Source organism: Prionailurus viverrinus, chromosome C1 (assembly GCF_022837055.1).
Source record: "Prionailurus viverrinus isolate Anna chromosome C1, UM_Priviv_1.0, whole genome shotgun sequence".
Lineage (NCBI taxonomy): Eukaryota > Metazoa > Chordata > Mammalia > Carnivora > Felidae > Prionailurus > Prionailurus viverrinus.
In genome coordinates, this window is record NC_062568.1 from 48,467,204 (window position 1) to 48,494,439 (window position 27,236).

Consider the following 27,236-nt stretch of genomic DNA (forward strand, 5'->3'; position numbering starts at 1 on the left):
CTTCTCTGAATATTATATCTTGTCTACATATGCTGCGGCTGATATGAAGAATTAAGTGTCCTTACTCATTTATTAGAACTCTTGGTGCATGTTGAAAATGTTCTCGGCTGATCTTTGCCTTTTAACTTTGTTCAAGGTGTTTTTTTTGCTGCACAGAAAATGTTCATATTCATGATGCCAAAGCTGCCAGTATTTTCCATAATGGCTTGTGTTTCATTTTTCATTTAGGGAGATGTTCCCTATATGAAAATTGTGAACACAGATTTCTGCATTTTCTTTTAATATTTTTATCATTTTTGTTCTCAGTCTTCTTAAGAATTATACATTTACTCAGTGACCATTACCATTAAACTAACACTGGAGAATTTTACAGTCATTATTGTTTGAGGCAAAGAAACTCTGGAAACTCTGACCATTATATGAACACTTCAGTTTTCTGTGACTCAGAACTTCTGGAAGAATGAAAGCTTAGTGAATTGATGATGACATATGACATAGAACTGCTCCTAGAATTATAAAATGCCTCAAAAAGAGCAGGATTCAAGGGAGTAGTTTTTGGCTATAGGGTAGAGTACCCACATAGGAAAGAATGGTTTAGTGGGTTTATTCCTAGGTTTTTGTGATTTTTGGTGTTACCAAAACTATTGCTTTAAAATTTATAATTTTTATTCATTGCTGGCACATAGGATGTATTAGTTTGCTAGTGCTGTTATAGCAAAAGTACACAGCCGACATGATTAAACAACACAAATTTATTTTCTCACAATTCTGGAGGCTAGAAGTAGGAGATCAATGGATAGTTTCTTATTCTCAATGGTTGGCTTCTCACTATGTTTTCACATGGTTTTCCCTCCGTGTGTCACTGTGTCCTACTCTTCTTATAAGGATCCCTACCAGTCATATTGGATTAGGACCCACCCTGGTGACCTCATTGGAACTTAACTACCTCTTTGAAAACACTGTCTCCAAATACAGTCACATTCTGAGGTATTAGGGGTTAGCCCTTCAACATATGAATTTGTGGGGGTGCACAATTCACCCCATAACATAGGACTTCATTGATGAGCCTTGCATCCAGGGAGTTTGCAAATTTTATTATTTCTAACTGTACTCTGCTTTTCAGTGGCTTTCTACCTAGCTTCTCAGCCACTTTGCTGGAGAAGCTTAAAAATAGGGCAGATGTTGAGAGGGGAAAACCACTAAGATTTGGAGTTATCTTGTGTCTCTCATCTAGCCAGGATCTCGGCCTCTCTAATCCAGCCCCCTGACCTCCCCAAATTTGTCTTGTGAGACTGTGCTCTGCTGGTGTCTCCACTTCTTCACCACATTCAACCCATGAATTGGAGATATAAATACTATGCAATATTACTCACAGGGTTGCATGCATTAATAAATTCATGGAGTCTGCCGGACTCCACCTCCGAATCAGAGCCAACAGATGCAGATGCTCACAGAAAAAATGTGACTCACCCTTCTGTCCTCCTTCCTCTAGTCTTAGTTTTTCAAGTGTTGGTTGCCTCAGCAACCCTATGATGCTTTAAACATATATGTATAAAATTATCGTGTATTTATATATATCATTTAATAATATATTAACATATCATATATTATATTTATATTATTTATTTATAAATATGTTTATCTTTATATACATTTATAGATGGATAAATCCAGATTTTCTGGTGATTTCTGGTAGACATATTGTCTGTCCTAAGCTAGTTTATCCCAGCTGGAAGTAGTAGTCTTCCATGAGTGAATCCATTTGACTCTGGAAGTTTGCCACCATTTAAAATACCAACTCTCAGTTAACCTAAAAACATCAGCTTCCCAATGCACATTGGACATGAAACTATGATAATTTCCTTAATTGCCAAGTTAAATGTCAGTTCAATTATATTATTCTTAAGAGATCTAGTTGATAGCACCATTATAGAACATATGAACATTTTATTCTATTTAAAAGGAAATCAAAGGTTCCTGGGTTGTTTTTTTTTTTCACCCAATTAAGTAATTTTGCTTTTGGTACATACACAAAGAAAAAAAAGGAAGTAAACATTAGGATTTTTTTTTTTTGCAAATAGTAAAATGTCTAAAATGCAATTAAACAATTTCTCTTAAATAATGTCCATAGCCATACATGCCATAAATTTTTACAGCAGAGTATTTACTACATACACATATTTATTTATAAGTATCAGCCCTTTTATCATTATATGTGAAAGCTAATAAGAGGAAAAGCTATGTATATCATGACCAAAAGAATGTTTGCAATTTAATGTTTAACATAATCTTTGTTCAGTAATAGAAAATACCAATTGTGCTTACTTATTAATAGAACTCACCAATTTTATTCCACTTGCCACTGTTGACACTGATTAATGACCATTATTAACACAATTGAATTTATATGTGAAACTAATTTTCCATGGATCATTTAGGACCTTGACCAGTCATCTTGCATAATTCTGAGATTAACCAGTTATATTTATATTAGTAAGTTACCAGACATGAATAATATTGTTTTTCTCTTAGGAATGGCCTATTCTTAAAAAAAAAAAAAAAAAAAAAAAAGGAATGGCCTATTGTACATTAGGAATACAAGTTCTTTTTAATTTTTTTCTTTAAGAAATGGTTTTAATTCTTAAATCTACTCAAGTTGCTTCAGTTTGGTGTTGTTTTAAAGATGTGTTAGAAGTCAGAAAACATTATAAAATGTTAACAATAATAATGCATAAGGCATCAAAACTGACTTCTCACTGATGAATGGATAAAGAAATTGTAGTTTAGATACATAATGGAGTACTACATAGCAATGAGAAAGAATGAAATATGGCCCTTTGTAGCAACGTGGATGGAACTGGAGAGTGTTATGCTAAGTGAAATAAGCCATACAAAGAAAGACAGATACCATATGTTTTCACTCTTATGTGGATCCTGAGAAACTTAACAGAAACCCATGGGGGAGCAGAAGGAAAAAAAAGAGGTTAGAGTGGGAGAGAGAGCCAAAGCATAAGAGACTCTTAAACTGAGAACAAACTGAGGGCTGATGGGGGGTGGGTAGGTAATGGGCATTGAAGAGGGCATCTTTTGGGATGAGCACTGGGTGTTGTATGGAAACTAATTTGACAATAAATTTCATATAATAAAAAAGCTGACTGCTCATACTAGGGTTGATTACGCATGTAAGATTTAGAACCAGTGTACCTTAGTTTGATGTCTGATTTGTGTAAGTTCAATCTTTCTATCAACATTTCTTTTTTCAACGTTTTTATTTATTTTTGGAACAGACAGAGACAGAGCATGAACGGGGGAGGGGCAGAGAGAGAGGGAGACACAGAATCGGAAACAGGCTCCAGGCTCTGAGCCATCAGCCCAGAGCCTGACGTGGGGCTTGAACTCACGGACCGCGAGATCGTGACCTGGCTGAAGTCGGACGCTTAACCGACTGCGCCGCCCAGGCGCCCCTCTATCAACATTTCTAACCTAAGTACCTGATCCATAAATTGGAGATATAAATAATATGCAATATTACTCACAGGGTTGCATGCATTAATAAATTCATGGCACTTAGAACAGTGCCTGGTACACAGTAAGCACTCAACAAATGCCAGTTAATAGCGAATTCCAGTTAATTTTTATATAGTGAAATTAAATTAAAATATACTGAGACCATCCAGAAAGGTAAATCAATTCTAGAGAGGGTATATTAGAATTTAGATGCTGGATACAGCAGTGAGTCCCACCCATTTTGTCTTGGTGATAACTTGAGTAAATATGTGCATTCCATAATCAGTTTACCAAGCTACTATATTTTCAGTAAACTTTTCTGTGTTCTCTTCCATTTCTCTTCTCCCTTCTTACTGTTCATGCTTCCTGTCATTTTCTCCCCCTATTCCTCTACTTACCTTTTTTTTCACTTGCTAACAATATTAATTATGTCTTTCTTATCTTCAAATCAACCTATCAAAGAAGGCATTTCTAGTATCATCTTTAGACACTGTTCCCAATTCTGTTTTTACCACCCAACTTTTTGAAAATGTTGCCTAAACTGATTCCTTTCCCTCTCCCCATCTCTTTCCCCTGCCCCCCTCCTACACACTTCCTACACAGTCTAAAGAGTTTAAGCTAGAAAGGCAGAAGGTATGAATAACAACAGAAGAGATAGGTGCATATTTCTGGAGGATTAATTTTTCCCAGTAGCATGTAATTAACAGTGATACTGCTCTATCAAAACAAGTGTGTATGTGATGGAATAGAATGTACCAGATATGTGAAAATTTTAAGATAAATAATAGTTTAAAAATGTGAATTTAAGATGATGGCTTCAGTTTACTCTCCAGACCTCCAGAGGCATATAATGTCTGGACAAGATCTTCTAGGATTCAAACTTGGGTGTAAGGGATGACATTCTAATCTCTGCACTGTACAATTTAGTGTTAAACCTTCTAATGGTTTCATGAAATGATGATTTTAGCATGAATTATTTATTTCTCAAAGAATTATAAAACAGTGATTCAGTTAATTTGCCCTGAAGTTTTTAGTCAGGCATCAAAGATCAGGTATCATGTTCTGCAAAGAGTGACATCTCTACTTTAATTTTTGTCATTTAACAATATATCTAGGAGATCTCCCTTACTCTTTTTCTACAGCTTCATAATATTTCATTGTGAGAATGTACCCTAACCTATTGAATGAGTTCTCTATTGAAGAACAAATGAATCACGTCCACTTTTTTTTTTTTTTTTGCTATTGGAAATAATGTCAGAGTAAATAACCCTGAGCATAAGACATTAAAAAAGTTTTGCGATATGTATTTTTGGAGACAGATTCATGGAAATGATATCTCAGAGTCAAAAGATAAATGCATATTTTAGAAGACAAGAATTTGGTCTTATATTTTGTGTCCTCTTGTTCATCATCCCGGTGTTTATAGTGTTATGACAATATCAATAATATTGACTGCTTAATGAAATGGCATGATTACATTTCCTTTTTGTATTTTGTTTTACTCATTTTGAAATTAAAAATGCTTTTTAAATAATTTTCAGTTGTATTGTTTTCTGCAAGGCCAAATTAATTAGGTGATCAATCAGGTCTACTCCTGGATCCTTCTGTCCTCATATTAGAATCTGTGCCCAGCCCTTATCCTGAGGTTTTCCTTTGGCATTTCCTAGAAAATCCCTTTGTCTCTTTGCTGTGTAGGATCCCCTGTTACCTAGTTCCCGAAACTTGTTTCTTGGTGGAGTATATTCATGCAAGATGAAATTTTTGAGGACTTATAGGTCTGCAAGTGTCTTTATTTTACGCTCACACTTTATGCTTGTTGCACTGGTTATAAAGCCTAGGTCAGAAGTCAGTCTACCTTAGAAATTTGAAGGTTTTGCTTCAATCCCTTTTTCTTCCCGATATTGTTTTTGAGATGTATGATGCTATTCTAGTACCTGTGCCTTCATTTGTTTGGAAGCCTTTGGCAAGACCTGATGTTGGCTTAATGAGGAACAAGAAACAGAACACTGAAGTGTAGATTGTGGCATGGCAAGACTTCTTCATGTGTTATTAGTTATGGACCCATGAGAGCTAATGTGGTCCTATTCTACCCAATGTTGCAATGCCAGTGTTCCTGTACTTCTGAGCTCCTCTAGCCTGGTTCTCCACACTCCCATGGTCTGCCCTGCACACAGAGCTTTGAGTGTTTATCTGAACCACAAGAGTCATATTTGTTTATGTGTGTCCTTGTCTTATATATATCTTTGAACTGCTTGTTATTGGTTAGTTCAAGAAATAAAGTGAGGGGAGGAGTTAAGGTGGCAGAGAAGTAGGGGGACCCTGGGCTTTCTTTGTCCCTTGAACTCAGCTGTATTGGGGTCAGGTCACTTGGAACACCCAGGAAATCAATCTGCGAATTGGCAGAAGGATCTCCATGGTTGGAGGGACACAGCATAGCAGATGCAATGTGTGTGGAAGTGAATTATGGGAGAGAATAACGGTGGTGCTGCAGCGAGGAGGGAACCCCTTCCCCAGGGAGACAGAAGGGAGAGAAAGAGAGAGGGGTTGAGAGTACAGTGTGGGGTTTGAAGAAGGTGAAAACCTCTGTGAACCATGGACTATGGAGTGAGGGGCACTGAGTGTCACCTTGTTTAGCAAATAGCATGTAGAGTTCAAACTTTGAGGTTTTGGAGGTGCTCAACTTTGTCTGGAGTGCTCCTGGGGAGGAGGGCTGCTGGCCCCACAATGTAAGCCTGGCTTAGGGATTTCCTGAGGTGCAATAGGAGAGAACATTCCCCTTCCTGGAATACATTTGGAAGACAGTATATTGCCTCTCAGAGAAAAAAAGACCCTGCAGGCTCCAGTGAAATGCCTTTCATCAGCAGGGGACAGAGGCACACACAGAGGGTGAATAACCTGGTTGCTGCTTTTCGTGTTGCTACACCATAGATTCCCCATACCACACAGACATGGTACTGTTACTCAGGGACAAAAGACATTAGACAGTGTGAAGAGGCTCTACTCTGGAGGAGGGGGCAGGTCTGCACGGTGCTGGGTCCTTTAAGATTTTGAGTTTTGAATCCCTGCTACATGTCAAAGAAAAAATGCAGGAGAGTTATGGTGCAGGACATGCTGAGTACCCTCACTGTTCTGTGAGGGCTTCCTGAACAGCAGGGGGTGTGAGATTCCCCTGTCCAGGGATGAGAGATTGGGGTGGTGCCATTTCCTCCCCAACCCCAACACAGTGGGACTTCAGAGAGCAACACAGCAGCCTCCAGTGGAGGCGGGACCCACTTACACCAAACCTCACTCCCCTGTGCCTGGCAACTGCATATTTACTGGGGAAAGACTGACTCTGAGACAGAGCAATGGGCCTCTCCTCCAGAAGAACAGCACAGGCAGCACCCTGCACATACCAAGTGTACTGATCATAGATTTCTTCAAACTGTCACCTGCAGTACTGGTGGAAATAGGACAAGGCTCACTTTTTTTCCTTTTTCTTTTCTTTTCTTTTCTTTTCTTTTCTCTTTGGAATTAGGTATATAGTTTTTTTGTTTGTTAGTTTGATTTTCATTTCCTTTACTCTTTTAGATCAAGCTTCTTTTTTTCTTTTGTTTTCCTTCTTTCTTTTTTTTCTTTTTTCTTTCTTTTTCTTTGGAATTTGACTCTGTTGTTTTGTTTGTTTGTTTGTTTTATTTTTTGTTTTGTTTTCTTTTTGGTTCCTTTCCTTTTCTTTTCCTTTTTTTCCAGGCTTATTTAAAAAAAAAAATCAAAGCATGCCTCGTTACAGTTTCAGACATTCCCCACTGTAAACAAGGAGGAGTTCTGCAGAGGTCTGACCAGTGGGAAAAAGCAGCCAAAACACAACAGCAGAGTGCACATAACATACACAAGAAACACTTCTGAAGTGTCAGGCCCTGGACAGTGTATGACCCCTTTTTAATATAGCATTACTCTCAGGTACAGGAAACACTCAAAACATGCACTCAAAACATGCAAAAGACAGAAGCTTAGCCAAAATGACAAGATGGAAGAATTCCTCCCAAAAGAAAGGTCAAGAAGAAATCACAGCTAGGGACTTGCTCAAAACAGATATAAGTAATATATCTGAACAAGAATTTAGAACAACAGCCATAGACTACTAGCTGGGCTTGAAAAAAGCATAGAAGACACCAGATAAATCCTAGCTACAAAGACAAAAGACTTAAAACTAGTCAGGCTGAAATAAAAAAATGCTATAACTGAGATGCAAAATAGACTGGATAAGGTAACAATGAGGGCTGAAGAAATAGAGGGAATAAAGAAGATAAAATTATGGAAAATAATGAAGCTGAAAAGAAGAGGGAAAGAAAACTATTATATCATGAAGGGAAACTTAATGGAACTCAGCAATTCCACAAAGCAAAATCATATCCACATCATAGGAATCTCAGAAGAAGAGCAGGAAGAAGGGACAGAAGATTTATTTGAACAAATTATAGCTGAGAACTTCCCTAATCTAGGGAAGGAAACAAGCATCCACGTCCAAGAGGCACAGAGACTGCCTTCAAATTTAACAAAAACAGGGTAACACCACAACATATCATACTGAAACTTGCAAAGTACAAGGATAAAGAGAGAATTCTGGAAGCAGTTAGGACAAAGTTCTTTAACCTACAAAAGTAGACACATAAGGTTAGCAGCAGGCTTGTCAACTGAAACTAGGCAGGCCAGAAGGGAATGGCAGGAAATATTAAACATAGTGAATGGGAAAAATATGCAGCCAAGAATCCTTTACCCAGGAAGACAGTCATTCAGAATAGAAGGAGAGATAAAGGGTTTCCCAAACAAATGAAAACTAGAGGAGTTCATGACCACAAAACTAGCCCTGCAAAAAATTTTAAGGTAGACTCTTTGAGGAAAAAAAACAAAAGATTAAAGCAACAAAGGCTAGAAAAGACCAGAGAACATCAACAGAAACACCAATTCTACAGGCAACAAAATGGCATTAAATTCATATTTTTCAGTAATCACTCTGAATGTACATGGACTAAACACTCCAATCAAAAGACATAGCTTATCAGACTGAATTAAAAAAAAAACAAGATCCATCTATATGCTGCTTACAAGAGACTCATTTTAGACCTAAAGACACCTGCAGATTGAAAGTGAGGGAATGGAAAACCATCTACAATGGTAATGGATGTCAAAAGAAAGAGTAGCCATACTTAAATAAGACAAACTAGAATTTAAACCAAAGACTGTAACAGGAAACGAAGAAGGGCATTATATCATATTTAGGGGGGTCTAACGATCAAGAAGATCTAACAATTGTAAATATTTATGCCCCCAAGTTGGAAGAAATATATATAAATCAATTAATAACAAACATAAATAAATTCATTGATAATAATACAGTAATAGTAGGGGACTTTAGCACCCCACTTACAACAATGACAGATCATCTAAGCAGAAATCAACAAGGAAACAATGGCTTTGAATGACACACTGTACTGGATGGACTTAACAGATATATTCAGAACACTTCATCTTAAAGACCCAGAATACACATTCTTCTTGAGTACCCATGGAACGTTCTCCAGAATAGATCACATACTGGGTCATGAATCACCCTCAACACACAAAAAAGATCAAGATTATACCATGCATATTTTCAGATTACAAAGCTATGAAACTTGAAGTCAACTACAAGAAAAACTTTTAAAGCCCTTCAATATATGGGGGTTAAAGAACATCCTAGTAAAGAATGAAAGTAAAGGAAATTAAAGGAGAAATAAAAATAATACATGGAAGTAAGTGGAAATGAAATCCCAATAGCCCAAGCCCTTCATGATGCAACAAAGGTAGTCCTAAGAGGGAAGAATATCACAATTCAGGCCTGTCTCAAGAAGAAAGGAGGTCACAAATACACAACCTAACATTATACCTAAAGGAGTTAGAAAAGGAACAGCAAGTAAAGCCCAAAGCCAGTAGATTAAAGGAAATAATAAAGAATAGGGGAGAAACAAATGATATAGAAACAAACAAACAAAAAAGAAATAGTAGAACAGATCCATGAAACTAAGAGCTAGTTCTTTGAAAGAATAAATAAAATTGATAAGCCCTAGCCAAACTTATCAGAAAGAAAAGAAAAAGGACCCAAGTAGATAAAATCATGAATTAAAGAGGAAAGATGAAAAACACCACCACAGAAATCCAAACAATTATAAGAGAATACTACGAAAAATTATATGCCAACAAACTGGGCAATCTGGAAGAAATGGACAAATTCCTAGAAACTTACAAGCTACCAAAACTGAAACAGGAAGAAATAGAAAATTTGAACAGACCTATAACCCGCAAATAAATTGAATCGGTAATCAAAAATCTCCCAACAAACAAGAGTCCTGGGCCAGATGGCTTCCCAGGGGAATTTTATTAGACATTTAAAGAAGAGTTAATACCCATTCTTCTTAAACTGTTCCAAAATAAAAAATAAAAATAGAAGGGAAAATTCCAAACTCATTCTACAAAGCCAGCATTACCTTGATTCCAAAACCAGCTGAAACCCCACTAAAAAAGGGAATTATAGGCCAATATCCCTGGTGAACATGGATGTAAAAATTTTCAACAAGATACTAGCAAATCAAATACAACAGTATATTAAAGTAATTATTCACCATAAACAAGTGGGATTTATTCCTGGGATGCAGGGCTAGTTCAATATTTGCAAATCATTCAAAATGATACATCACATTAATAAAAGAAAGGATAAGAACCATATATCCTGTCAACAGATGTAGGAAAAGCATTTGACAAAATACTTCATCCATTCTGGATAAAAACCCTCAACAAACTAGGGACAGGTGGAACATACCTCAACATCATAAAGGCCACATATGAAAGACCCACAGCTAATATCATCCTCAATGGGGAAAAACTTAGAGCTTTCCCTTATGGTCAGGAACAAGACAAGGATGTCCACTCTCACCATTACTATTTAACACAGTACTGGAAGCCTTAGCGTCAGCATTCAGAAAACAAAAAGAAATAAAAGGCTTCTAAACTGGCAAGGAAGAAGTCAAACATTCACTATTTGCAGATGACATAATCCTCTATGTAGAAAACCCAAGGGACTCCACCAAAAAATTGCTAGAACTAATACATGAATTCAGCAAAGTCACAGGGTATATAATCAATGTGCAGAAATCTGTCATATTCCTATATACCAACAATGAAGCAAAAGAGAAAGAAATAGAGGAATTGATCCAATTGCAAATTCACCAAGAACATTAAGATACTTAGGAATAGACCTAACCAAAGAGGTAAAAGATCTATGTTCTGAAAACTACAGAAAGCTTATGAAATAAATTGAAACAAAGAAATGGAAAAGTTTCTATGGTCATGGATTGAAGAACAAACATTGTTAAAGTGTCTGTACTATCCAGAGAAATCTATGCATTTAATATAATCCCTATCAAAATACCACGACCATTTTTCTCAGAGCTAGAACAAAGAATCCTAAAATTTGTATGGAATCACAAAAGACTCCAAATAGCCAAAGCAATCCTGAAAAACAAAAATGAAACTGGAGGCATCATGATTCCAGATTTCAAGCTTTATTATGAACTCTAGTCATCAAGACAGTATGGTATTGCACACAGATACATAGATTAATGGAACAAAGTATACAACCCTGAATGGACCCACAGTTTTATGGTCAACTGATCATTGACAAAGCAGGAAAGAATATCCAAAGGAAAAAAGGCAGTGTTTTCAACAAAAGGATGTCGGGAAAACTGGATGGCAACATGCAGAAGAATGAAACTGGACCACTTTCTTATACCATACACAAAAATAAATTCAAAAAGAATGAAAGACCTGAATGTGAGACAGGAAACTATCCAAATGCTAGGCAGCAATCTCTTTGATCTTGGCCAGAGCAACTTCTTACTAGACACGTCACAAATGGCAAGGCAAACAAAAGCAAACACGAACTATTGGGACTTCATTAGGATAAAAAGCTTCTGGGGGTGCATGGGTGGCTCAGTTGGTTGAGTGTCCAACTTTGGCTCAGGTTATGATCTCATGGTTAGTGAGGTCAAGCCCTGCATTAGACTCTGTGTTGACAGCTCAGAGCCTGGAGCCTGCTTCAAATTCTGTCTCCCTCTCTCTCTTCCCCTCCCCCACTCATGCTCTGTCTCTCTCTCTCTGTCAAAAATAAATAAACATTTTCTTGAAAAAGGTAAAAAGCTTCTGCACAGCAAAGGAAAACTAAAAGGCACTCAATGTAATGGGAGAAGATATTTGCAAATCACATATCAGATAAAGGATTAGTATCCCAAATCTATAAAGAATTTACCAAATTCAACATCCAAAAAGCAAACAACTCAGTTAAGAAATGGTAGAAGACATGCATAGACACTTTTCCAAAGAAAACATCGAGATGGCTAACAAGCACATGAAAAGATGCTCAACATCACTCATCATCAGGGGAAGACAAATCAAAACTACAATGAGATATCATCTCGCACCTATCAGAATGGCTAAAATTAACAACACAAAAAACCAACATGTGTTGGTGAGGATGTTGAGGGACTTGCACTGTTGGTGAGAATGCAAACCGGTGCAGCCACTCTGGGGAACACTTTGGAGCTACCTCAAGAAACTAAAAATAGACTGCCTTATAATCCAGCAATTGAACTATTAGGTATTTACCCAAAGGATATAAAGTTACAGATTCAAAGAGGGACATGCAGCCCAATGTTTCTAGCAGCATAACAACAACAGCCAAAGTATGGAGAGAGCCCAAATGTCCACTGACTGAAGAATGGCTAAAGAAGATGTGGTGTATGTTTATGGTGGAATAGTACTCACCCATCAAAAAGAATGCAATCTTGCCACTTGTAGTGACGTGAATGGAGTTAGAGTATATTATGCTAAGTGAAATAAGTCAGTTAGTGAAAGACAAATTGGCAAAGACAAAGACATATGATTTCACTCATATGTGTAATTTAAGAAACAAAACAGATAAACATTTGGGAAGGGGGATGAAAGAGAGAGGGAAAGAAACCACAAGAGACCTTTAACGATAGAGAACAAACTGAGGGTTGATGGACACAGGTGGGTGGGTGATAGGCTAGATGAGTGATGGATATTAAGGAGGGCTTTGTTGTGATGAGCACTGAGTGTTGAATGTAAATGATGAATCACTGACTTCTGCTCCTGAAGCCAATATTGCACTGTATGTTAAAAAAAATTTTAATGTTTTTATTAATTTTTGAGAGAGAGAGACAGAGACAGAGCATGAGCAGGGGAGGGACAAAAAGAGAGGGAGACACAGAATCTTAAGCAGGCTCCAGGCTCTGAACTGTCAGCACAGAGCCTGATGCAGGGCTCGAACTCACGGATGGTGAGATCATGACCTGAGCAGAAGTCAGATGCTTAACTGACTGAGCCACCCAGGTGCTCCTGCCCTGTATATTAAATACCTAAAACTTGAAAAGCAAAAACAAAGAAATAACATGAGGATAGGTTTAAATCATTAGTCATAATTCTTGCCAATATCTGAAGCTGTAGCAATAATTTGTGATCTGGGTTTTATGAACTTCTCTTATCCCCACAATTTTGAAATTACAAAGTTATTTTATTTTATTTTATATTTTATATTTTCTTTTATTTTTTAGCAGCATGATTCCTTTTTTTGTAAGTTTCAAAACAAAATTTAAGCAATGCATTTTTAAGAGAATCATACATTAGGTGGCAAAATTATAAGCAAAACAAGGAAACAATGTAAGATCCAAGACTGTGGTCACCCCTGGGGATGGGCAAGTGCTATAGAGTGACAAAGTACTGTATTTTAAAGCTTCCTCCACCCCTCACTCCCAAGCATTTGGTGGACCATTTTGACCTGGAAGCTGAAGTTCTTTAGCTTGGAAAAACAGTTTTATAGTCTTGTATTATTTCTTTTATAATTTCTTCCCTTCCAATTTCTCTGTTCTTTCTGGTACTCCTTTCAGCCAGATGTTAATCTTCCTGGATTAATTCTCCAATTTAATTTTTTCTCATGTATTGTCCACAGATTTTTTTTTTATTCTTGAGTCTTAGAGATTTCATTGGCTATTTTTCAAACTTTCAATTGAATTTTTCAGTTTGGATATCATATTTTTAATTACCCAATACATTGTCATTCCCAAAACATTCCTTGAATTCTTTTGTTTCTTTTATGCAACATCATATTCTACCATTGAAGTAATTACAGGATTTTCTAAAACACTTTCTTTTGTTGCCTGTTTTGTTTCTGTTTCCTATGAATGTCTTTGTTCTTTGTCTTCCATGTTATACATATTCCTTAATTATTTGGTTATTCTTACTTATCAAATTTAAGAATAAGGCATCAAAAACCCAATTAGAAGCTATGGATTCATGGATGTGACTTGGCTGGTAAGCTTTCAGCAGTGTGATTATGTAGAGACAAAGTTCTTTTATTTGGGAATCTGCAACTGTCAGTATGTGTAGGCTTTTTATCTAGAGCTGATCTGTTTCTCTAGAATAGGATATCCCCATGTTTACTTGAAAAGCATTCTATTCTATCCATTTCTGCTTGCATTCTGGGAGCTGAATATAACAAAAAGGCATGATGTTCTCAAAATTTCATGTGCAGATTCTTACTCTTCTTATTTCAGTGTAATCTCTGTTTACAGAGATCTGATTTTAACCTGTTTATAATCTCTGTTATCTGGGTATCTCGTGATTCTGAATCTAGAGATTTTTCTGGTTTAGCTTCTCTGGATAATACCTCCCTGTTTCATCTGATGGGAGACAGGGGCTTCATCATCTGGTAGTTCAATGTGCGTGGGGTAGAAGAGTAGTATCTTTGTTGTCCAATACTTTTTAGGCAGACTTTCAAACAATTCCACTGTTTTAAGCCACTTACCTTACCCTGCTTCCATGATACTTGGTGTCTCCCAATTCTTGAGACTTTCTGGATTTCTGTGGATATAAATTAGCCTATCTTTCTGTGGTATTCCTCTCAAAAATCTTGTATGTGATAGTAACCTCTGCACTGCTTGAAAACAGATTCTACTCATTCAGTTCACTTTCAATCTCTAATTAATTGGTTTAACTCTCTAATCTACTATTGATTTGTGTTCTATTCTCTTTATTCCTGTATGTTTATACATTTTGAGTAAGAAGTTTATGACTGGAGGAGAGATAAATGCATATGCTTTTCACCATGTTAAACTATAAGTCCATCTTCATATTATTTAACATTACTTCTCACTTGAATTGTTTGTGAGTAGGTAAAAAAAGATCACGAAGGAAAAATACTGATGGTGATAGACAGTTTTCTTAATGGAGTGGTATTTGAGCTGAGAGCTCATAAATAAGTGGAGGTTAAATCAATTGAAAGTAAGGCAATGGACATCAGTAGAAAGCACTCCAGGCTAGGGAGAAGCATATGCAGAGAATCCACAAAGGAGGAGGGAGAATGGCACATTTGAGAACCCAAACGAAGGCTTCACCCGAGATAGCAAGGACAGTCCAGTTTTGAGGAAAAGTTGGAGAACTAGACAGGGGTCAGATCATGAAAGACTTTGGACACTTATTTAGAAATGTTGTCTTCATTCGGATGGCCTTTGGAAGATTTAATCAAGGAAGTTACATGATGAGATTCTCTTTGCAAAAATCATCCCAGTTGCAGTATGGGGAATGAAGGAGACAAAAAAATGGATGCAGGGAAAAAATTATTACAATGATAACCCCTATGAAAGAAAATGGTAAATGAGAGTCAGCATATTGTGGGGCAACATGATGAGAACTGGGCAAATTTAAAAGGGTTTTTAATAGTAAAGTTGGATTACTGGCATTGATTGGTAAATTTATTGTGGCATGTAGTGAGAGGTAGGCAGTGGAGATGCTCCTTAGGATTCAGATATGTGTAACTAGATGCATATCGGTGTCATCTATTGAGATAGAAAATACAAGGGCGAGGTCAAGTTTGGGGGAAAGATTACTAATTTTATTTTAGATAGTTTTAGTTTGGTGCATGAGATATCAATTAGGCAAATAACATATGGCCTGGAACTCTGAAGAGAACTCTAGGTTGGAGAAACAAGTTTACAAGCAAGGTTTGTGGATAATAAAAAAAGTCTGAATTGGATCACCTCAGAAGAGAGGAGAGAGCGAAGACAGAAAATGCCCATGCTCTTCAAGAAGAAAGACTCATCAGTACAAAACTTGTAATTCAACAAAGGTTAGCTCTATATGAGGATAAAATGGTTTATAAACTTCCAGCCTCTATTTTAGAGCCTGGCATATACTAAAAGCATATGTGACTGAATTGAACTACAATAACAAAAACGACATTGATTAATTATATAGCTGTTTAATTTCATCACTCTCACTTGATGTGCAAAGAATTACCTTCATCAAACTTGTCTTGCTATCCAAATCTTACCCACCATTCATGATCATCAAAGAGCATAATTGTTATAAAATCTCCTGATAAATTGTTTCCAAGAAATGGTTACTTCCTCCTGGAAACTACAGCTCTTTGTTGGTTATCTCTATCACAATACCTATATTTTCTTTTTATTTTAGTAATTTATATATGGATCTTATCTCTCCTTCTATTTCATAAATTTCTTGAGGTCAAAAGCTAAGTCTTTTTCAACTTTGTATTCTACACATCTGTCTAGCATAATGGCTAACATGTAGTAGATGGCCAATAAATATTTATTTAATAAATGCAGGAATGAGTCATTATGCTCAGACATCAGTTGCTGTAACAACTCAGTTGTAAAATCCTCGGTCCCAGGATAATAGCCTTGTCATATCTGGGGAGCAGTGAAGCACAAACTTTTGAGAAAACTCACATTCTTTTGGATTTCTGTGGTTACGTAGTCTATCACATTTTTTACCTAGAGGAAGGTAAGCTCAGGCACCTGTAGTGCAAAATGAATTTATCCCTACACGAATACACCATAAGCCAAATAGAAATTTTTATCTTCTTTAAGTTTAAATTTAAAAATTTTATAGTTTTTTTTCTTTAAATTAACAAGCAACACTAGAATGGCAAGACATTTAGGGCTATCATATTCATGTGTGCATATGTATGTATATGAGTGTGTGTATGTATATATGTGTGTATATATGTATATCTATATCTAGACACACACACATTATTTTAAAAGATATCCAGAGATAAAAGTTCCATAGCTTTCTTCAGGAGGTTATATAACACTAACCACCTTTATGATTAGTAAGTTCCTTATGTTAAACTGTTTTTAATGTAATTTTGCTCAGATGCAGGACAAATATTCAAAACTGCTTGTCATCAGTTTTCTTCTTTCCTTACTTGCGCTTTTCAATTATTTGAAGACAGCTATTAATTTGTCCCTAGTTAACTTAACATGGAGATTATATAGCTTCAAATTTTCTCATTATGTACACCTTATATTCCATCTTATTATTTAATAACTCCACTGTTGGTCATTTCTAGTTTTTATATATCCTTCTTAATTTGTCTTAAGAATATTTTATCATAGTTCATTAAATAATTATCCAGCACTGGTATTATGTTGTAATTTTTCTTTCAATTTTTCTAGGAATATTTAATGATTAACGTAATTAATTTATAAATTTTAAAGGCAAAGTTTTCTTTGTCAAAGGATTTTCCATTTTTTTATTTTTCCATTTCTAAATCAAAATATTAGAAGAGAGCCATAGCATTTATTTTGTAAAAAAAATATATTTTGAATTAAAAAAATGCCTTTAAACACCAATCCATAATGAAGGTTAATTAAAACTGTATATTTTTCCCTTAGCTATCAACAACTAGTTTTGGCATAGATTATTGGATTTATAATTAGATGTAATTTGACTTAATTAGTTGGCTATAGCTCTTAATTATGGTATACCTTTTCCCATTATGGCCACTGTAACAGCAGCTTAGGATAAACATTGATGCTCCCCCTTGCCAGTGGGACTAGCTGTATCCCTTGGGTTATTTGTGTGATAATGAGAATGAGATTTCAGGAGCATGACAGACGGTCTAGGCATACAATACTGTTTTGGCACAGCTCCCTTCACTGCCTTTCAAAAATGGCAGCTTATTCCCCCCCCCAAAAAAAAGTTTCATGTGGATTGTTATTGTTTTGGTGTGGTTTTCTACTGGGAGGAGTCAAAGGGTGACTTAGGCAAATGTTAAAAAAAAAAAAAAACTTGGGAAAGCCAAGTTTTGTTAGAAATTTCCTGAAATCGAAAATACTAACATGGGTTACCTAAATGTGTTTTGCTGAATAAAATAAGTCACACGTATTCTTTGGATCCTGTTGTTTCAGAATTCCATGATGCCATTTCAGCCTCACCCCCAAAATCCATCCTTAAAAGGGTTACTAGGAAAGAATGTAGTACATCGGGAAGCTAAAATAAAGCAATTTTGTACATTCCCTATGAATAAAGTTGAAGTGATAGCAACTGTCAAAGAAAACATTTTCACAGGAGTTAGAGAAGAATGGTCCTGAGCTGTTGAATACTCATACATGTTAGATATGGGAGCACAGATCCTATGCGCCATGAAAATAGTTTGGTGTTGAAAATAAAAGATATCCACACAGATTATATGGTAATTTGGTATCACTTCTCTTATTTGCAGACTAAATCATTCTTAGTCCGTTTCATAATAGCCAATTACAGGTTACTCAAGGGACATGGATCATGCAAATCAGCTCATATTTCACTGAGTGACTGTTTCTTCATGTGTTTTGAGCTATTATCTTCATTACAGTGCAGCACATGAATCCAACTCATCTGTACTGTAATTGCTATAAATCAAGCATTCGTTTGCCATTATTTATTGCCTACTATAAAGAGTTTTAATAATATTTAGAGGGCACTGCAATAAAAGCAATCATTTATTGTGTCTGCTTACAGGGTCACTCAAGGTTTTCAACAAAAGCCAATGTCATTTCCTAATCTTTTAATATTCATAAGGTAACATCACTTGCAAATGGTACATTATGATTTATAAACATTTCCTGGGCAGGAACATAAAAGCATCATTATAATTCCTTCCCAGGAAAAAGTCAGATTCTGTGAGGCAAATAGCAACATTGGGTACCAGAGCCCTATGTTCTTAACCGGATCTTGTTTTTCTTTGTCCATTGCTCTCAATCATACTACTTAAACTCATGCTAACTATAAATTGCAGAGAGCTTATCAAAATCCTTCTATGAGGGAAGATCTGCATTAGTATTTGAAAAGGAGGCTGTGACTTTCCTTTCTCATCTCAGTCATAACAGAAGTGGCATGGTGTGATAGACAGCTCTGGGGAAGAAGAAGGCACAAAGACAGGGGCTCAAGTTCTATTTACATCAATTACTACAAGTGTGACCTTTGACAAATAAATGAATCTGTATAGCATCTATCTTCTTTCAGGTAAAATGGAAATAATACTTGGTCTACCTATTCAAAGTATCTCTGCAAGAATTACATGAAAGCCACTTGTAAAGTACAAAGCAACCCAACTTTCTTGTTAGAAAGATAGAGATACTTTTCCTCTACAACACCCTTTGTAAAATTATAAAAGACTGAAGAAATATATTACTTTGTAATTATCTAGAAAAACCACATAATCTCAGCTGTCAGGCAGTTACATTGACTCTACATATCATTGTTAAATTTTGTCTACCACATCCCCAGACTTTGCTTGGGTATCTCCAATCATGGACATTACATTACTCATGACAGTAATGTAGTAAGTCTGATAGTTCTCTCTAATTCAGTGCTAAAATCTGTTTTTATTTTGGGACAGACACAACAAGTCCAATGTCTCTCTTCTTTATCAGTCTCTCTGATATTTGAAGACAAGTATATGTCCTTCTCAAGTCTTACCATTTTCATAGGAAATATTTCTAATTCTTTCAATAATCCTTTATGAAACTTCATTTCAAGTTACTGGTATATCTGGGTGAATGTATTCTGAAGAATAATTTGGTTTGATTCAACTTAATTCAACTCTGTTAAAAAATATGGAATGTTTACCATGTGCCAGAAATGTGCCAGGTTCCAGAGATATAAAGCTGAGCAAGGTACAATGAGTGCCCTCAAGTGGCTCCTACTCTAGCCAAGCCAATCCTTGTATTTAATCTATAGCACAACATGGTCAACTGAAATATACTGAACACACACTCCATGCCAAGCTCTTTGGCACGGGCTGGGAATCCAGCAGATAAATCCAGCAGCCTTCATTTTTTGTTGGGGAGCGAAGACAGGTAAACAGTCATTTGTAAACAAGTTTATTAGGTAAGGGAGGAAAGAAACAGTGTTTTAAAAAGAAGGGAGAGTGTCATGCCCTTGAAGGCACAGACCACTTCTATCTTGTTCCCTTGTATCTCTAGTACCTAGCCAGTGCTCTGCTCAGGTATGTACTCTGTAAATAACCTGAATAATGAAAGCAAGCAAGCAGGTAAGAATTCTTAGAGCATGTGGCATAAGAAGAAAGTGAGGCGAGGGACGTAAGAAGGGACCTACAGCAGATACCATGAGAGCTGCCCACATCCCTTTAGGTCTTAGACAAATAGTACTGAAGCTACTTTGCCTGCCCCTGAAGCAGACAAAAGTGCTGGGAAATTAAGCGCCCCCTCCCCACCTTTAGCTGCTCTCAACCAAACACTGATGAGAGGTGGAATATAATAATACCTGTCCCTCTGGTGGGATAATTCTGCAGCACATGTTTTATAATGATCCCAGATTTTCCCTCAGTGGACTAAGCTTTAGTTATCTTCAGTGGTAACTGCTGTGACAAGATACCCCTGTTGGCTGACTTCTCTTCTGCATCTCATTTTCCACTTCTCTACCAGTGCTTCCTTCATGGTGCTGAAATCATTTCAGTGTCTACTTCTGGGGAACCCACTCTAAAACAGGGCCACATAATGCAAGTCCTTATAAGCCATATTAAAGAGTCTGAAGTCTATCAAATATAATCTAAAGTGCTGTATTAGCAGTATAATTAAAGTATTAAAAATACTTTGTTTATGGCATTTTCAGAACTCTTACTCAGCCTAGTAGGAGTGCTGGGTGGAATCACATTTCCCGCCCCCGTACTGAAAACAGGAAAGGGGATATGAGCCCATTTCTAGTATCCTCCCCTAGATAACAGCTTCATTCATAACTGGAAATTGGTCTTTATATCAACCTAGAAGGAGGTTTGGGAATAAAGAAAAGATATGGGTGATACCCTGACTTTTTGATGGCTGTGATGTACTAAGCACTAGAGGCACTGAAAGCTTGTTCTGCCTCCCTTGAAAAACCTCATGCACATTTTCTGAGACTGATGCACTGGCCACAATAACATGCAGGCTACTCTGGACACTGAGGCTTAGAAGGACGATGGGTCTGAACACCAATAGAATGACTACTCTAAACACACACTCTAAATATGACCCGATTGCCCTGGATCTTCCTAACAGGGTGGCCACCATCACAACTCCCAACATATCAACTCTCTCAGAGAGATACACTATTCCAGAGCTTCCACCCTGGAGGGCAAACAGACCACCATAGACTGTGGATCACCTAGTCTTGTCAACCAGTCCCAGTACTGCAGGCATCCCAGGGAGGTCAGGATGAGATAATTTGCAGGGCCCAAAGTACTATCTTCTACCTAGCTATATAATATACTTCTATTTGATGAACTGGCTCTCTAAGGATCTACAGAATATTATTTCCAAGTTATAACTCCAGCCACTGAATGTACCAGCACCTAATGATTATGTGACCATCACCAACTCTTAAGTTATAATTAACATCAATGACCAAAGACCTTTTGATCATGGCTTCTAATGAGAAGGCTATATGTTTCTTAGTATTTAATTACTTATTCTATCTAAAATTAATTTCAGCATAAAAACAAGGTGTAACATTTAAAAAATTCTATTTTTAACTTATCTCACATACACACACACATACAGAATTGTAATTAATTTTGAGACTGACAAAGATGGATTCTTTCTTTCTTTCTTTCAATATGGAACACTTCACAAATTTGAGTGCCATCCTTGCACAGGGGCCATGCTAGTCTTCTCTGTATTGTTCCAATTTTAGTATACGTGCCACCAAAGTGAGCACTGATCATTGGATTTCTTAAGTGCTATAAATAAGAACATTTTTCAGCAGCTTAAAATGAAATATTTAAATATATATGAATAAAGACCTAAATGTGCTAGGTGCTAGGAAAATGTTACGCAACATTGGGTATAGCCATGAGATATAATCTTCGCTAAAAAATATGACAAATATTTACAACTTGATAACATATAGCCCTACCCTATATACCTTATAGGGATTGAGTGATACACAGTTTTTATGGCTATATACAGACCCACCAATTCCACACCAATTCCAATCAATTCCACACCAGTTCCACACCTGTAAATTCATATTAAATATTATAGAGCTCTGCAATGACTCGGCTGTAAGAATATTAATAACATTCTTTTTATAGTATCAAAAACTGGGAAAAACTAAATATTTAGTTATGTAGATTGATAAAATTAATGTTGGGGGTCTCTATCAACATTCTTTTCAGCACTTAAGGATATTATAGATGAACATTTATTGATATTAGCCAATAATTTATTGCTTACTTCTTAAAAAACAGGTTATAAGAAAGTATAGAAAGTTTAAATTTTTGTAAAATAAAATTCCATGTAGCTATATACATAAGATATCATTCTAAGACTAGACATTGAAAAAGTAGCATGGCTTATCTTTGAATGGTAGATACTATGAGTGGTTTTTAAAAATTTTGTCTTCACTTTTATTATATTTTTCACTTTTTAAAAACAATAATGAAGGTCATAGTAGAAAAATAGCTAAGGTACAGATTACCAAGTGTCTTTAAAGCCATACAAAGGACTTAAAATTTTATCCTGGAGGTAACAAAAAAACTCCAGGTTTTTAAAGAAGGGAAGCAAAATGGTCAGATGAATAGACAGAAAGACATCTTAACAATTGGTACCAAAGTTTCTCTAACATAAGAAACTGTTTTTGTTTTTGTATAAATAAATATTTAGTTAACTACTTCAAAGTGGCGGATAAAGTCCTGAAAACATGGTCTGAAAAAGGATAAACAAGGTAAAAGCAAAACCACTTTGCATAAGAAGTGATAAGGAATGTAAAGGTGAGGGATCCCATAGAAGAGAGGAGGAAGAGTAAGACTAGAGAAGAGAGAGAAAAAAGGAAATATTAGAGAATATGGTAGAAGGCCAGGATTGCATAAAATCATGATCAGTGAGAAGTTTCCAGTGGTGAGGAGCTGGAAGTCATTTTTAGTACAGAAATACCAAACACTGCATTTTTAGTTGGTCCCAAGGCTGTGATATAAACCTGCTCCATCACCTTTCTGTGGGTAGCCTCCAGCAGTCCATATGAGCTCAGAACAGAGGTGTTTAAAGGATAAACTGTTGGAGCCATAATAGCCGTGGGTGTTATTCAGATAAACCTGAATCATTGTTCCATTTTTCAATTGCTATGGAACCTTGGGCAAATGTCTTAATGAGATGCCATGTTCTGAGTTAACATGTGACCTTTGCGCTACAAAAAATGCTAGCAATTATTTTTATTAATTGCTATCCTCGTGCCGAGAAGTATTCTAAGGGGTGTTACAGGTATTTATTCACTTAATCTTCTAGATAACCCTATAAAGGTATACACTATTTTATTTATAACCTCTATGTGCCTCAGGTGACAAAACCAAGGCACACTGAAGTTAAATGACTTATTTGAGATCCCACAGCTTGACAGTGAAGAAGCTGGAATTTAAACCAGTTATTCTAGTTCCAGAGCATGTACTTCCATCCACCCATGTTATACTGCTCCTCAGAGGCTGGTCTCAAGGTAGGGAGAACTAAATAAGATAATGTAGGATAACACCAAGCACTGTGACTCCCACAGATAAAGATGTTCTGCAAATTTGAATTATATTTCTTTTTTCTTGAATTCACTCTGTATTTGTAAAACTTGTTCACAAGAGGTCAAAGAGTTTCTCTCAAATGTCTTCAAGCTTGTATATAGTATTATTTTTTACATTTTCCTGACCAAGAAACAAAAGAATTCTGTGAAACAAGGAAAAAGGAGATTAGATACATCTTATTTCCTCCAAGTAAACTCTACTTTCTTTCTATTCTGTTTTAGGATTTTTTTTTAAAGATGTGGGTCAAGTTCATTTCTCTGTAGCCCATTGGGTTTTAATTATTTATTAAAATAGAGTAACATACCTTATTTCATTTGCTCCCCATAGCAAGATCAACAAGATAGACATTTTTCACTCCATTTCTGTGAATGAGGAAACTGAGACTCAAGTAAATGCTTTCATTAAGACCATGTGTGTAGCAAGGCAAGGAGATGTATTAAAAGCTGGGATAGCTGGTTCGAGTCAAGGGCTTAACGGTCAGGATCAACATGTTTTTGTTTTGTGTGTGTGTGTGTGGGGGGTTTACAATTTTCATGGTCAGCTAGTTATATATAATCATATATATATGTGTATATATATATATATGTATATATATATGTAGAGAGAGAGAGAGAGAGGGAGAGAGAAAATACAGTATTCAATCAAAAATTTTTGTTGTATATATGCAGTATATGTGTATAAAAATCAGGCAAATTTTCTAAGTTCATCACAATATATATCAAAATAAAATATTTTCAGATTTTTTTAAATCTAGTTACTTGGTGTCCAGTTATTGATGTCATTGCTTCCATTCATTGGGGTAAATAATTAAGAAAGACTGCATTTAGAATTTCCCACATAAAATGATTACTATAGATTAAAGAACAGAATCTTAAAGCAGAAAGAAAGCCAAAACTGAAGAAATAAAAAAACAAAGGCCTAGACAATCTTTGAAATTTAATGATAGTAATTTTTTTTCTCCTAACCTCTAACAGTTCTGTTGAGCTGAAATCTAAAGGTATTTAAAACTCTTACTTAAATGTAGTTAAAACCATGAACAAACCTCTGTAGCAAATAGACTTTCCATGTCTATAGAGTCACTTAATAGTTGACAAATAGTTTCTATTAGACCCTATCTTAATTGGTACTTGAGCTTTTTGTCTTAAGGTGATTTGGCTTGTATCATCCTTCCTTTCTTATCAACTGAAATGTCCAACCCCCTTAAAGCTTACTATACCTTGCACATGCTTTAAGTGACAAGTTTTTGGACATTTCCCTCTTATTCTTGATTGAGGCATTGACTGTGTGATTTGTTACAAATAAATTAGCTCTGAAATCTGCATGTGCCAAGGTATTTAGTTTATTAAGTCTTAAAGTTCACCTAATTTCATAAAACCCAACACACACATTCCACAACGTGACAAACAGAGTATGGTACTTGCATATGTAATCATTTTATTGAGGCAGATGTTGGTAGTTAGAGAATGGTTTTGATCTACCCTCAAAATAAAGCATTCATTTTACCCAGGTTGCAATAAAAGTAGGGTGACTACTTCTTTGCCTTCCCAAGCCTCTCCAGTTGGAAAGCTGCTTACATTTATATACTAGGATTCTATACAGCAGAGAGCCATTAACTACCTGCAGGATTGTTACCCACCACTCCTCACTTCAGCTAGACCACCTCAGCTTCCCAGCTCAGAGTGGTCTGTCCCATTTTCCATTCTTTTCTTTTGTTGGGCTGAAAGACAGCCTCTGATTTTCCTTGCTGGGGAGGCATCCATCAATGCATCCATTATCTTTTCCAACATATTTACATACTGTGTGTGCTCAGCTCATTGAGAGACTTTGCCAATAGCTCATAAGGCACTTGGCCCCCAAATTATGGCTGGGTGATTTGGTGAAATAGTAGGTTAAGTAAGTGACAAGCATGTGCTAAAATTATTAAAAGATTAGGGACAAGGGTAGACATGACATTAAGGTGGGATCTGACTTTAGGAACTACCTTCCCTCAGAATTGACCACTTCAGCCAATTCACCTCAGCCTGGGAAAAAAAGCAATGGGCTGTTGTTTTTCCTACGAATCTGTACGGAAGGAAAATGCTTAGCTGATTGGATGACTCTACTCAGTTAAAAACATACTCAATTTAGTGAAATAACATTCTGTCTTAAGTCATTAAAAAAGTCATCATTGGAAAATAGATAAAATTACATATATCATACACATAAATATACATATATGCATATATAGCTACATATTTCTATATATTATACACTTACGTATAGGTTACAAGAATCTTTCAGTTTTTAAAATAGTTTAATTTTTCTGGTTATGGAAATTCTAATGTTCAAAAAATTACATTAAAATTATAAAGTACTATGCATTCTCTCTCTTCAGGTACACCAACAAAAAGCTTTGCTATACTCTATTATTTAAATATTCAAAACAATAACAACACATCTCATTTAATACTGAAGTAGAATCATGTGACTTTTCGAAAATAGGCCCTTTAATGCTTTACTTATTTGTGTATATTTTCCAATTAGTAAAATAAAAATAATAAAAGTAACCAAAATGGGTTGCAAAGTAATTATAGCCTACCAAGTAGAAACATGTTTGAATGAGTAAAATAATCCAGTGAAACCTGTAGCAAGTCTCCTGCGTGAAGAAGTGTATTTATTTTCCTCAAGTCTATTTTATATTCTGTACTCACTAACATTTATAATACGTGACTTCCCCATGCAACAATAATTTAATGATACCTTATTCTTTCCTTGAAAAACAAAAGAAATATTATCAGGCAGTATTACAATAAGCTAAACCAATTACCTTCTAAAATGATTTTAATGCAGGCAAAATACAACAGTCATCATTTTAGCATGGTGAGATTTATTAAGACCGCAACTCAAAACAGTACACTATGCTTCTTATATGCTACATCACTTCCCATGGAGTTTCAATTAATATTTTGAAAGTTTGTATTTTATACGGTAAAATTTCAAAATGTCATATCCTAGTAGATTCTGTGTAAAGAAACTAATAATATCTTACAGGCCACTTTGTTGCAGCTGTCATCTATACACATTCAAATTCAAAGCATACATTGCAAACGCTACCACGAAGAGTGACAGGACCACCAAATAGTTTAAAGCACTGCTCCCATGTCCATAATTCAAAAGAGGTGAGAAAAAAAAGTTATAGAAAAACTAATATGAACCTCAGATCTGTTGACAAATCCTGACTCTCAAGTTATTAATATGCTATGCAAAGGCTTGCCAACATTACACAAGACATTCTTCTAAGGAGATAAGTAGATATCATAAATCAGATACTTTAGCCCCCCCCATGGCCCCCCAAAGATAAGAATAGGTCCTGCCCTTGAATTCTGCATACAAAGATCCACTGCACTAAAATAATTATTTTCTCTTGTCATTGCCTGCTGCATGTACTAGCATTAGGTGCATTTTTTATCTGAGGAATAAAAGAGAATTACAGCATACATTTCTTCTTAAACCACTTTTATCTCACCTCCTTCAGTGAAGTTAGTATCATTTTGTTCTCCATTATAATTTTGAGATTAACTACCTCTTTTTTTCCAGAAAAATCTCCAAGAACTAGAAAAAAGATCTTTTTAAAATAAACAAACCAAAAAATACGTTTGGAAAATGACCTTTCTTTCCTACTCATGTGATTATTTAACTATGCATTCCAAGTGCTACAGACAACATATGACCTAACAGTTTGGTTGAAGAAGAAAAATGCATCACTGGGTAAAGTGCAACGTTAAGGGGTTAATGATCACTCAATAATAAGACA

At 35.8% G+C, this 27,236-nt stretch overlaps 1 non-coding gene across 1 annotated transcript; it reads right to left on the reverse strand.

Moving 5' to 3' along the window:
* Positions 1-21,490: 21,490 nt before the first annotated feature.
* LOC125174156 (U6 spliceosomal RNA) lies at positions 21,491-21,597 on the reverse strand. The gene has a single exon (XR_007155287.1). It is a non-coding gene; the product is annotated as a U6 spliceosomal RNA (small nuclear RNA).
* Between the last annotated feature and the right edge of the window lie 5,639 nt (positions 21,598-27,236).